The sequence below is a fragment of the Cherax quadricarinatus genome, chromosome 23 (genome assembly GCF_038502225.1).
Source record: "Cherax quadricarinatus isolate ZL_2023a chromosome 23, ASM3850222v1, whole genome shotgun sequence".
Lineage (NCBI taxonomy): Eukaryota > Metazoa > Arthropoda > Malacostraca > Decapoda > Parastacidae > Cherax > Cherax quadricarinatus.
This window is the reverse complement of record NC_091314.1, coordinates 9,550,292-9,564,253: the sequence shown is the minus strand read 5'-3', so window position 1 is coordinate 9,564,253 and position 13,962 is coordinate 9,550,292. Positions and strand designations below refer to the sequence as shown.

The following is a 13,962-nucleotide window of genomic DNA, read 5'->3' as shown; positions in this document are numbered from 1 at the left end:
GGAGAGGGGGAAAGAGGGTGGTACCTGGGAGAGGATGAAAGAGGAGGGTACTACGAAGAGGGGGAAAGAGGTTACTAGGGAGAGGGAGAAAGAGGAGGGTACTAGGGAGAGGGGGAAAGAGGAGGGTACTAGGGAGAGGATGAAAGAGGGTACTATGGAGAGGGGGAAAGAGGAGGGTACTAGGGAGAGGGGGAAAGAGGAGGGTACTAGGGAGAGGGGGGAAGAGGAGGGTACTAGGGAGAGGGGGAAAGAGGAGGGTACTAGGGAGAGGAGGAAAGAGGAGGGTACTAGAGGGGGGAAAGAGGGAACTAGGGAGAGGGGGAAAAAGGGTGGTACTAGGTAGAGGATGAAAGAGGAGGGTACTAGGGAGAGGGGGAAAGAGGTTACTAGGGAGAGGGAGAAAGAGGAGGGTACTAGGGAGAGGGGGAAAGAGGAGGGTACTAGGGAGAGGGGCGAAAGAGGAGGGTACTAGGGAGAGGGGGGAAAGAGGAGGGTACTAGGGAGTGGGGGAAAGAGGAGGGTACTAGGGAGAGGGGGAAAGGAGGGTAATACGGAGAGGGGGAAAGAGGAGGGTACTAGGGAGAGGGGGGAAAGAGGGTACTAGGGAGAGGGGGAAAGAGGGTGGTACTAGGGAGAGGATGAAAGAGGAGGGTACTAGGGAGAGGGGGAAAGAGGTTACTAGGGAGAGGGAGAAAGAGGAGAGCACTAGGGAGAGGGGGAAAGAGGGTACTAGGGAGAGGGGGGAAAGAGGAGGGTACTAGGGAGAGGGGGAAAGAGGAGAGTACTAGGAAGAGGGAGAAAGAGGAGGGTACTAGGGAGATGGGGAAAGAGGAGGGTACTAGGAAAAGGGGGAAAGAGGAGGGTACTAGGGAGAGGGGGAAAGAGGAGAGTACTAAGGAGAGGGAGAAAGAGGAGGGTACTAGGGAGAGGGGGAAAGAGGAGGGTACTAGGGAGAGGGGGAAAGAGGAGAGTACTAGGGAGAGGGAGAAAGAGGAGGGTACTAGGGAGAGGGGAAAAGAGGAAGGTACTAGGAAAAGGGGGAAAGAGGAGGATTTAAGGAAGAGGGAGAAAGAGGAGGGTACTAGGGAGAGGGAGAAAGGAGGGTACAAGGGAGAGGGGGAAAGAGGAGGGTACTAGGGAGAGGGAGAGGGAGAAAGAGGAGGGTACTAGGGAGAGGGAGAAAGAGGAGGGTACTAGGGAGAGGGGGAAAGAAGAAGGTACTAGGAAAAGGGGGAGAGAGGAGGGTACTATGGAGAGGGAGAAAGAGGAGGGTACTAGGCAGAGGAGGAAAGAGGAGGGTATTAGGCAGAGGGGGAAAGAGGAGGGTACTAGGCAGAGGGGGAAAGAGGAGGGTACTAGGCAGAGGGGGAAAGAGGAGGGTACTAGGCAGAGGAGGAAAGAGGAGGGCACTAGGGAGAGGGGGAAAGAGGAGGGTACTAGGGAGAGGGGGAAAGAGGAGGGTACTAGGCAGAGGGTGAAAGAGGAGGGTACTATGGAGAGGGTGAAAGAGGAGGGCACTAGGGAGAGGGGGAAAGAGGAGGGTACTAGGGAGAGGGGGAAAGAGGAGGGTACTAGGGAGGGGGAAAGAGGAGGGTACTAGGAAGAGGGGGAAAGAGGAGGTTGCTAGGGAGAGGGAGGAAGAGGAGGTTACTCGAGAGGGGGAAAGAGGGTACCAGGGAGAGGGGGAAAGAGGGTAATAGGGAAATGGGGAGAGGAGGGTTACTAGGGAGAGGGGGAAAGAGGAGGGTACTAGGGAGGGGGAAAGAGGAAGGTACTAGGGAGAGGAGGAAAGAGGAGGGTACTAGGGAGAGGGGGAAAGAGGAGGGCACTAGGGAGAGGGGGAAAGAGGAGGGTACTAGGGAGAGGGAGAAAGAGGAGGGTACTAGGGAGAGAAGAAAAGAGGAGGGTACTAGGGAGAGGGGGAAAGACGGTACTAGGGAGAGGAGGGTACTAGGGAGAGGGGGAAAGAGGGTACTAGGGAGAGGATGGTACTAGGGAGAGGGGGTAAGAGGAAGGTACTAGGGAGAGGGGAAAGAGGGTACTAGGGAGAGGGGAAAGAGGAGGGTACTAGGGAGAGGGGAGGAAAGAGAAGGGTACTAGGAAGAGGGGGAAAGAGGAGGGTACTAGGGGGAGGGGGAGAGGAGGTAAGAGGAAGGTACTAGGGAGAGGGGGAAAGAGGGTACTAGGGAGAGGGGAAAGAGGAGGGTACTAGGGAGAGAGGGAAAGAGGATGGCACTAGGAAGAGGGAGAAAGAGGAGGGTACTAGGGAGAGGGAGAAAGAGGAGGGTACTAGGGAGAGGGGGAAAGAAGAGGGTATTAGGCAGAGGGGGAAAGAGGAGGGTACTAGGCAGAGGGGGAAAGAGGAGAGTACTAGGCAGAGGGGGAAAGAGGAGGGTACTAGGGAGAGGGGGAAAGAGGGTGGTACTAGGGAGAGGGAGAAAGAGGGTACTAGGGAGAGGAGGAAAGAGGGTACTAGGGAGAGGGGGGAAAGGAGGGTACTATGGAAAGGGGGGAAAGGGGGGGAAAGAGGAGGGTACTAGGGAGAGGGGGAAAGAGGAGGGTACTAGGGAGAGGGGGGAAAGAGGAGGGTGCTAGGGAGAGGGGAGGAAAGAGGAGGGTACTAGGGAGAGGGGGAAAGAGGAGAGCACTAGGGAGAGGGGGAAAGAGGGTACTAGGGAGAGGGGGGAAAGAGGGTACTAGGGAGAGGGAGAAAGAGGAGGGTACTAGGGAGAGGGGGAAAGAGGAGGGTACTAGGGAGAGGGGGGAAAGAGGGTACTAGGGAGAGGGGGAAAGAGGAGAGTACTAGGGAGAGGGAGAAAGAGGAGGGTACTAGGGAGAGGGGCAAAGAGGAGGGTACTAGGAAAAGGGGGAAAGAGGAGGGTACTAGGGAGAGGGGGAAAGAGGAGAGTACTAGGGAGAGGGAGAAAGAGGAGGGTACTAGGGAGAGGGGGAAAGAGGAGGGTACTAGGAAAAGGAGGAAAGAGGAGGGTTTAAGGAAGAGGGAGAAAGAGGAGGGTACTAGGGAGAGGGAGAAAGGAGGGTACTAGGGAGAGGGGGACAAAGGAGGGTACTAGGGAGAGGGAGAAAGAGGAGGGTACTAGGGAGAGGGAGAAAGGAGGGTACTAAGGAAAGGGAGAAAGAAGGGTACTAGGGAAAGGGAGAAAGAGGGTACTAGGGAGAGGGGGAAAGAAGAGGGTACTAGGAAAAGGGGGAAAGAAGAGGGTACTAGGAAAAGGGGGAAAGAGGAGGGTACTAGGGAGAGGGAGAAAGAGGAGGGTACTAGGGAGAGGGAGAAAGAGGAGGGTACTAGGGAGAGGGAGAAAGAGGAGGGTACTAGGGAGAGGGAGAAAGAGGAGGGTACTAGAGAGAGGGGGAAAGAAGAGGGTACTAGGAAAAGGGGGAAAGAGGAGGGTACTAGGCAGAGAGGGAAAGAGGAGGGTACTAGGCAGACGGGGAAAGAGGAGGGTACTAGGTAGAGGGGGAAAGAGGAGGGCACGAGGGAGAGGGGGAAAGAGGAGGGTACTAGGGAGAGGGGGAAAGAGGAGGGTACTAGGGAGAGGGGGAAAGAGGAGGGTACTAGGAAGAAGGGGAAAGAGGAGGTTACTAGGGAGAGGGAGGAAGAGGTTACTAGGGAGAGGAAGAGGTTACTTGGGAGAGGGGGAAAGAGGGTACCAGGGAGAGGGGGAAAGAGGGTACTAGGGAAATGGGGAGAGGAGGGTTACTAGGGAGAGGGGGAAAGAGGAGGGTAATAGGGAGAGGGGGAAAGAGGAAGGTACTAGGGAGAGGCGGAAAGAGGAGGGTACTAGGGAGAGGGGGAAAGTGGAGGGTACTAGGGAGAGGGGGAAAGAGGATACTATGGAGAGGAGGGAAAGAGGAGGGTACTAGGGAGAGGGCGAAAGAGGAGGGTACTAGGGAGAGGGGGAAAGAGGAGGGTACTAGGGAGAGGGGGTAAGAGGAAGGTACTAGGGAGAGGGGAAAGAGGGTACTAGGGAGAGGGGGAAAGAGGGTACTAGGGAGAGGGGGTAAGAGGAAGGTACTAGGGAGAGTGGGAAAGAGGGTACTAGGGAGAGGGGAAAGAGAAGGGTACTAGGAAGAGGGGGAAAGAGGAGGGTACTAGGGGGAGGGGGAGAGGGGGTAAGAGGAAGGTACTAGGGAGAGGGTGAAAGAGGGTACTAGGGAGAGGGGAAAGAGGATACTAGGGAGAGGGGGAAAGAGGAGGGTACTAGGGAGAGGGGGAAGGAGAGGATACTAGGGAGAGTGGACAGTAGTGGGTACTGGGAGAAGAAAGGAGAGGGTACTAGAAGAGAGGAAAGGAGAGGGTACTAGAAGAGAGGAAAGGAGAGGGTACTAGAAGAGAGGAAAGGAAAGGGTACTAGAAAAGAGTTAAGGAGAGGGTACTAGAAGAGAGGAAAGGAGAGGGTACTAGAAGAGAGGAAAGGAGAGGGTACTAGAAGAGAGGAAAGGAGAGGGTACTAGAAGAGAGGAAAGGAGAGGGTACTAGAAAAGAGTTAAGGAGAGGGTACTAGAAGGGAGGAAAGGAGAGGGTACTAGAAGGGAGGAAAGGAGAGGGTACTGGGAGGGAGGAAAGGAGAGGGTACTGGGAGGGAGGAAAGGAGAGGGTACTGGGAGGGAGGAAAGGAGAGGGTACTGGGAGGGAGGAAAGGAGAGGGTACTGGGAGGGAGGAAAGGAGAGGGTACTGGGAGGGAGGAAAGGAGAGGGTACTGGGAGGGAGGAAAGGAGAGGGTACTGGGAGGGAGGAAAGGAGAGGGTACTGGGAGGGAGGAAAGGAGAGGGTACTGGGAGGGAGGAAAGGAGAGGGTACTGGGAGGGAGGAAAGGAGAGGGTACTGGGAGGGAGGAAAGGAGAGGGTACTGGGAGGGAGGAAAGGAGAGGGTACTGGGAGGGAGGAAAGGAGAGGGTACTGGGAGGGAGGAAAGGAGAGGGTACTGGGAGGGAGGAAAGGAGAGGGTACTGGGAGGGAGGAAAGGAGAGGGTACTGGGAGGGAGGAAAGGAGAGGGTACTGGGAGGGAGGAAAGGAGAGGGTACTGGGAGGGAGGAAAGGAGAGGGTACTGGGAGGGAGGAAAGGAGAGGGTACTGGGAGGGTGGAAAGGAGAGGGTACTGGGAGGGAGGAAAGGAGAGGGTACTGGGAGGGAGGAAAGGAGAGGGTACTGGGAGGGAGGAAAGGAGAGGGTACTGGGAGGGAGGAAAGGAGAGGGTACTGGGAGGGAGGAAAGGAGAGGGTACTGGGAGGGAGGAAAGGAGAGGGTACTGGGAGGGAGGAAAGGAGAGGGTACTGGGAGGGAGGAAAGGAGAGGGTACTGGGAGGGAGGAAAGGAGAGGGTACTGGGAGGGAGGAAAGGAGAGGGTACTGGGAGGGAGGAAAGGAGAGGGTACTGGGAGGGAGGAAAGGAGAGGGTACTGGGAGGGAGGAAAGGAGAGGGTACTGGGAGGGAGGAAAGGAGAGGGTACTGGGAGGGAGGAAAGGAGAGGGTACTGGGAGGGAGGAAAGGAGAGGGTACTGGGAGGGAGGAAAGGAGAGGGTACTGGGAGGGAGGAAAGGAGAGGGTACTGGGAGGGAGGAAAGGAGAGGGTACTGGGAGGGAGGAAAGGAGAGGGTACTGGGAGGGAGGAAAGGAGAGGGTACTGGGAGGGAGGAAAGGAGAGGGTACTGGGAGGGAGGAAAGGAGAGGGTACTGGGAGGGAGGAAAGGAGAGGGTACTGGGAGGGAGGAAAGGAGAGGGTACTGGGAGGGAGGAAAGGAGAGGGTACTGGGAGGGAGGAAAGGAGAGGGTACTGGGAGGGAGGAAAGGAGAGGGTACTGGGAGGGAGGAAAGGAGAGGGTACTGGGAGGGAGGAAAGGAGAGGGTACTGGGAGGGAGGAAAGGAGAGGGTACTGGGAGGGAGGAAAGGAGAGGGTACTGGGAGGGAGGAAAGGAGAGGGTACTGGGAGGGAGGAAAGGAGAGGGTACTGGGAGGGAGGAAAGGAGAGGGCACTGGGAGGGAGGAAAGGAGAGGGTACTGGGAGGGAGGAAAGGAGAGGGTACTGGGAGGGAGGAAAGGAGAGGGTACTGGGAGGGAGGAAAGGAGAGGGTACTGGGAGGGAGGACAGGAGAGGGTCCTGGGAGGGAGGAAAGGAGAGGGTACTGGGAGGGAGGAAAGGAGAGGGTACTGGGAGGGAGGAAAGGAGAGGGTACTGGGAGGGAGGAAAGGAGAGGGTACTGGGAGGGAGGAAAGGAGAGGGTACTGGGAGGGAGGAAAGGAGAGGGTACTGGGAGGGAGGAAAGGAGAGGGTACTGGGAGGGAGGAAAGGAGAGGGTACTGGGAGGGAGGAAAGGAGAGGGTACTGGGAGGGAGGAAAGGAGAGGGTACTGGGAGGGAGGAAAGGAGAGGGTACTGGGAGGGAGGAAAGGAGAGGGTACTGGGAGGGAGGAAAGGAGAGGGTACTGGGAGGGAGGAAAGGAGAGGGTACTGGGAGGGAGGAAAGGAGAGGGTACTGGGAGGGAGGAAAAGAGAGGGTACTGGGAGGGAGGAAAGGAGAGGGTACTGGGAGGGAGGAAAAGAGAGGGTACTGGGAGGGAGGAAAAGAGAGGGTACTGGGAGGGAGGAAAGGAGAGGGTACTGGGAGGGAGGAAAGGAGAGGGTACTGGGAGGGAGGAAAGGAGAGGGTACTGGGAGGGAGGAAAGGAGAGGGTACTGGGAGGGAGGAAAGGAGAGGGTACTGGGAGGGAGGAAAGGAGAGGGTACTGAGGAAAGAGAAGTAACAAGAGATGGGGGGAAGTAGGAAGTACTATGGAATGGGGGAATGTGGGGGTAAAAGAATGAGGGGATAGGCTGGAGTACTAAGGAGAGGGGGGTACAAGGGGCAGGGGGGAAAGGAGGGAATACTAGAGGGAGAGGGGGAATATGGGAGGGGAAAGACAGTAGTAGTAATATGAAGTGGAAGGGGAAGGGAGGGAGGAAGGCAAGTAGAGATAGCGGGTGACAATTTCAACTACAGACTCCACAATGGAAATATGTAGGCATTTTTAACTCAACAGGAAGCAATAAACCCAAATTGGTCATACAGCACCTGAGTAATGAGAAGCAGTCAAATTAGATCTAAGGATGAAGCGAAGCATAGCTCCTCAGCACCTTGAGGGCAACAGGTGAGGTGGCAACAACAGTGTTAGGACAGAACCACCAGGTGGAGTCACCTCAAAAAACTAAACAATGAACTTACATTCCTTGGTCATAAGGACCACTATCACACCCAGGAAAGGACATGCACACCAACTAGCATCCACCTTCTGCCATTTGATCTCCATAATAAGCAGCAGTAGCAGCATTATTATGCAAGGCAGGGACTCAAGGAAACAGCGGCTCCACGAGAAGCCTCCTGTTGGGATAGGTTATAGAGAGAGAGATGGGGTATGTTTGGGGGATGGGACTGTCCTGTTTAAAGCCTACTGACTACACTTACTAGCCTAGTTAGGTATTCAGGGGTCATGACATAACTATTAGCCCTATCTCTTTAACTCTTTTAAGCCATTTTACCTATTCCTGACCTCCAGGGTCTGGTTATATATACTCTTGAACCCATGTAGTTTTTGTCTTAAATCTCCAACTGCTGCAAATCCACTTACTCACCACTCTAGATTGAAAAAAATGCTTCCTAATGACACAACTTTAGGAAGAGGTACAGTAAGACTCTTGGAGCCAGGAGAATGAACCTAGTATTAACCAGCGAAAAGGCAGGGCCAGGAGTTGTGACTCAACCCCTGCAACCACATATAGGCGAGTATGTATGTATATACACGTGCCCACGCACATACCCAGAGAGCTACTGGCTCCATAAATAGTCCAGCAGGTGAATTTTTTTTATTTACAAAGCACTAAAGCTGTAGGGTGTCACACAGTACCCGAGGAATGGGCATTATGTACTAGTAAGAAGTAGTGCTTGGGATTGGGATGTGTAATTATTAAAACTTAAAAAAAATTATTCGTATATACTGTAATTGCCTTAACTTAAATACCTAAACTAAGTAGTTACAGAAAGGCTGGTACCACTATAGCATCTGCTTGCTACCTGCACCTCTTAAAAATACAACCCATCCTGAATTGAACATAAGAACAGAAGAAAGGAGGAACACTGCAGCAGGCCTGTTGGCCCATACTAGGCAGGTCCTATGATGGAATATGATAGGGAAATACAGCAAGCTTTTGTCCCACAATATAACTCCCATACTGACCAAGGTAGCCACACTGCTGGTGTTTCATAATAACTCATAAAACAGGGTATCTGCACACTGTAAACAGACTAAATTGATAAAACAACAAAATCCAAGGTAAAGGACAAAAATTCACAGTAACATGGCTGGAACAGCACAAAAATAAGGAAACTTATGATTCCCCTTCCACCTTCCTCATGCCAGATAACTGACTAAGTGGAAAGTCAATGGCTCAATGTGTGTTACCTTTCCCTATATTGTACAATGAACATTCAAAGTAATCTCATTTCCTCAGTGATAAATTTTTATCCTTGAAATATATTTTTTCACAAAAAATAATAAACAATGCTGCAGGTTTCACATGAATAATATAAACTACAATGTTTCTCAATAATAAAGCAACCAAGAATAACCCAAAAGAAACATTATAGGTTATTTCCACTAAATATAAAGGAGTCCTATGTCTGGTATCTTACCTGCATACAATACCACAATTAATCATATAGTATGTACTATAAATAATACTTGTGACTGAATCTAGGCTTAGTTGTTGACTAGCAGGTTAACTAGACTGTTGCTGCCGGTGCCCCCACACACAGCCACCACAATTAGAAATTACCTTTGTTCAGACAATGTTTTTTACATCTGCTGGTAAAAGGTTGAATAGTCCTGCACTGTGAATGTTAACACAGTTAATACTATGCTGGTAAAAAAGCAAATAAAAGCTATTAACCCATATAACTTTACATTACTTATTTTGACACTCCTACTTAAGCTGTAGCCACTTCACATTTCCAGAATTTTTTTTTCTTTTTACACAAACCAATTTTGCAGGCACATTTCAAAGCCTACCCCTATTTAAGGTATACTCCCCCCCAGGATGCAACCCTCAACAGTTGACAAACACCTAGGTACCTACTTACTGCTAGGTGAACAGGGGCAGCAAGTGTAAGGGAACATGCCCGAAGTTTCCACCCATGCTGAGAATCAAACCACGGACACTCAGTATGAGAGCTGAGTGCACTGTCAGCTGAGCCAAGGGTTACCCTCTTCATATTACTATCCTTTTCAAAACTAATGAAAAAAAAAAAGTTTTTCCTCACCTATTGTTGTTTTTTATTTCCATGTTTGCCAGCACTTCACGTCATTATACTGCATCTTATTTCCCCTCTTCCTCTTTTTATTTCTTGCTAATTTACCCTAGTAAACACCAGGACAATATTACAGTATTTATAGCAAATTATAAGCTATCATTTAACACTTTCACTGTCCAGACCTCTGGTCACAAATTTGCTCTCAGTGTCAAAAAAAAACACTTACGAAGATAATTTTTTCCTGATGGTAATGACACAAAAAGTATGAAATCTGATGGAAAACTTACATAATTAGGCTCTCGTAAAGTTAGCGATCTCGGCGATATGTACGCATTGGCAATTTCGCCCACTTTGAGCCCTATTTTCAACCAATTCCATTGTTCCAGTCCACCAAACTCATAGCTACAGTATTTCGCTAGAACTCCATTTGTTCTATCAACTGAGTACAAGAAACTGCTCATTTACCAATTTCAACTACCCAATAAAGTGGTCAGAAATTGGCAATTTGGCCAATTTCACACAAATTCAAAATAAGGTCCAGAATAAACAATGCAGACATTCCTGGCACTAAAATAACATTTTCTCTGGTCATTAGTCACAGCTCCAGGCCCCTCATATATTACTCTTGCTTTCCATTTTGAATTTTTAGTCACACAAAAAATAGAAGATTTACTGTTATGCAGACTACTGCATTATTGTAATAATTGTATAAATAATGTCAAACCATTCATGACTGCATATCAGACTGGCCAGCTGGACATATATTGGATGGTGACATCATTTGCTTACTCTTGAACATCAGCAAAACTCAAAACATTTCCGCTACTTTGAGCTCATTTTCAAAGTACTTTTCATCGTGAAACCAATCAAAATCACCTCCATTTCTGTAATACTGTATATCTTCCATTCTATCAAATGAGACCAAGAAAACGAGAATACAACCATAAATACCATACAAAAATACACCTCGAAGTCGGCATTTTAAACCCAAAACATGGTTGGATTTTTTTTTCTCATTATGCACTGGGTGCTGCAGGATTTTTTTTATTAGACTGCGCACACTGACCACACAGACTCATTCTCTTACACGTAGGGGTACCAGCTTTCTCCCGCTAGATTTGAAGGCGCTAGAATTTTGGCATGTTAATAAGGCACCAACACTGGCTTGTAAGCCGTACTAATATGACACCGACAGTTAAAGGGTTAAATAAGAAGAAGTCACCAACTACTGGAACTCCTAAACAAGTGCTTGCACATCAATTCCAGTAACCACTGTAGGCTCAAACAATAAGTCTGATAACTCTAGTTTATATAAAAAATGCTTTGGAAATAAAACTAGCCATTTTTTCTAAATCTGCACCACTGAATATGGAAATGATAATTAAAATTGCGAAGTGGCTCTGTTGATAAAGATATGGACTCAAGCTAACTGCTGCTATCTTTGACCTGAGAAGACAGGACGATATAAACTGTACAGGAGAAAAGCTCTCAATTTAAACCCACATGCAATTTCCTAGAGCCACACTGCATTATTGTTTGAAAAATACATAAAATTTTCTTTAGCCAATTGATTGTTATGGTCATTCATTTTCAGCACCCAAAAGTCATAAAATGAAATACAATAAAGCCTCTAATTGACAGATTTCAGCAGCCCTGGACAAATGCTCTAATCATGGGATAAAATAGACAAAAGTCTGTAAATCCGCATTTTGTCCATTGTGTTAGGTAATAATGTTAGTAGAATTACCGACAATATGTAATGTAAAAGGACACAAGTGCAACTAATGTGACTTTTTATTGTGGCAACGTTTCACTCTCCAGGAGCTTTGTCAAGCCATTACAAACAATATGGGGACACAGGGTATATATAGGCTTAGAGTGAGGTGCAATACTAGTGGTATTACTATCACTAGTATTACATCTCACTCTACGCCTATATATACCCTCTGTGTCCATATAGTGTTTGTAACAGCTTGACAAAGCTCCTCGAGAACGAAACGTTGCCACAATAAAAATGTCACATTAGTTGCACTTGTGTCCTTTTACTTTACATTGTGCTAAGTGTCTGGTTGTCAGGTCAAAGTCCATTAACTGATGTTTGTCTGGTACGGACAAATAGAGATTTACAGCTCCTCTGACTTGGAATAAAAGTTAATTCTGAGTCACTGCTATTAACCATGGCAGTTTACAACTCATTGATCCACCATGAAAAACATAAGTAAAATTACTGAATATTATATAGAGCACTACAAAGTTACTGAACAGTACAGTAGTGTACTGTAGCACTACAGGTTATAATACTGTATTCAAGTGTCCAGGTGTCTTCTGCTTAGCTGACCAAGTCTACTAGTTCAAGAGACAACCAGATGATCATGAAACATTAATATCGTAATTCAGGGGCATACAAGAATCGGCATTATCGTACCCCTATCCCTACAATCAGTCCATTAATGAGAAGAGTCACTGTACCTTTTTTTCTCCAAAGCACAAAATTTTCAAAATTTAGAGGTCAATTTAACAGTTACCAACTTTAAAGAAAAGGAACAAATACTTTATGATAGATGTACATTATAGGCACAAAAAGACTGCTAAAGGATAAAGCAAAAGAAAAATTTGTAGCTCACGTTTCTGGATTCTGAACACACGCGTACTCACCTGAAAGAAAAAGACCAAAATGTTAAAAAAAAAAAATTACCAAAACAAATGCACTGCACAAGAAAGTCCTACAGTATAAAGAAATGCAAACTTGTTTATACTGTAAAGGCTAAATAGTAAAACCTTGTCAGAAGCTAACTCAGAAAAAACTTTATTATTAAGACAAATAAAAGGGTAGTGAACTGATCAATCTTCTATAAGCTGATATCACAAAATAACATGATAAAACCCCCATATCTGCACATTTCTGTAGTTCTGTTAATGAAAATGAAAACACTGTATTCTTAAAACTCAAAGTAGTGGTATTTGTAATACTGTACCAGTCTAAATTATTATGATAATCGAAAAGAAGGGCTAAACCCAATAAGGTCATACAGCACTGGTACTAGTCCCAAAAATTTAAATATTGGCATTTCTTTACCAATCTTGACCAAAACAATACAGTACAAGTTTGTTACACAAACTGATCATATATAAAAATCAATTTGATCCATTTTTATATTATAACAGGCGCTAAACCTGTATGGGTCGTGCAGCACTGCTGTGGGGAAGTGCCAAGATAGGGGTTTGTGGATCTAGGGTGATGGTAATGTAGATGTAATGGTGCAATAGGTTAGTTTGTTATAAAGTCAGCGAGTGAGTGCACTGAAACTCAAAGGAGGGACTTTTAGTAAGAAGGCAGTCTACAGTGACAGCATCAGGGCACTGTAGATGCTGAAAGTGTATTGTGTGTGCTCTCTGATAGGTAAGACATATTAAAATACGGTGAACCAACAGTTGTTGCAGAGGCATGCCAGGCATCTTTCCATGTGGTATCCATATGCGAGCAGTGTGTATCCGATCCTTAATAGTGAATGTATAGTTACCCATACCCATCAGTAACGGAAAGATGACACAGAAGCCCAATTGTGGTTTGATGGAAAACAATTTGTCCTCTAACCTTAAGTGATGTTGTTGCCAGAAGGTTTTGAGTGTTGAGAGTACAGTACTTTATTAGAAAAACAGTCTAATAAAAGAACCCCTATCTCCTCCCTACCATGGAAGACTGGTGGGTCATGAATAGTGGACTGAGCAGCTGGGTCAGCACATTTGTTGCCCTGAACTTCAGTGTCCAGGAACACAACAAACAACAGTTACACTGTGCATGATAGAAATGTCATAATGACTGTTGGTCATATAGGAAGTATAATGAGCTATGGAGTCAAATTTGTGACTAACCAGTAACACTTTGGGAGTCAAATTCAACAACAAATGATCAGGGGGTAAACATGACTGAAAAATCAAATTCAATCATTATTCCATATCATTAACATAATCAGAATATGAAAAATAAAAATTTCTAGTAGCTTTTATATAAAAAAATAAACCTTGATGTATAAAAGTAATTTACTTGGGGCTAGGCTAGAAATCTGTATCAGTAGCAGATACCAGGTAGACAAAAACATGTACTATAGCAAAAAGCAAACTTTTTCTTAAATACGAAGTTACACCAACAAGAGGCTTTATCAAGTACTTCATGAAAGCCTTTTTGTAGGTAAAATGTTATATTTAACCCTTTGACTGTTTTGGTTGTATATATACGTCTTACGAGCCAATGTTTCGGACGTACATATATATACTCAACAATTCTAGCGGCTTCAAATCAAGCAGGAGAAAGCTGGTAGGGCCACATGTGAGAGAATGGGTCTGTGTGGTCAGTGTGCACCATATAAAAAAATCCTACAGCACAAGAAAAAAAAACTCCGACCGTTTTTTTGGATTAAAACGCCGACTTTGAGGTGTATTTTCGTATAGTATTTATCATTGTATTCTCGTTTTCATGGTCTCACGTGATAAAATGGAACACACATTACAGAAATAGAGATGATGTTGATTAGTTTCACGATGAAAATGACCTTGAAATTGAGCTCAAAGTAGCAGAAATGTTAAATTTTTTACCAATGTTCAAGAGTAAGCAAATCACACCCCACGTCCAATACGCGTCAACTGGAGAGTCTAATAT

The 13,962-nt window shown here is 47.1% G+C and overlaps 1 protein-coding gene across 7 annotated transcripts in view; it reads right to left on the bottom strand.

The window, feature by feature from the left end:
* Gbeta13F (guanine nucleotide-binding protein subunit beta-1) overlaps window positions 1-13,962 on the bottom strand; it is a 161,997-nt gene that overhangs the window by 119,363 nt on the left and 28,672 nt on the right. The window contains exon 2 of one of the 7 annotated variants that reach the window (XM_070087881.1): window positions 11,930-11,960. The exons of the other annotated variants lie outside the window; for them this stretch is intronic. The gene's annotated coding sequence lies outside the window, so the exon portion shown is untranslated. The remainder of the gene's footprint in view (window positions 1-11,929; window positions 11,961-13,962) is intronic. 7 annotated transcript variants of the gene reach the window in all.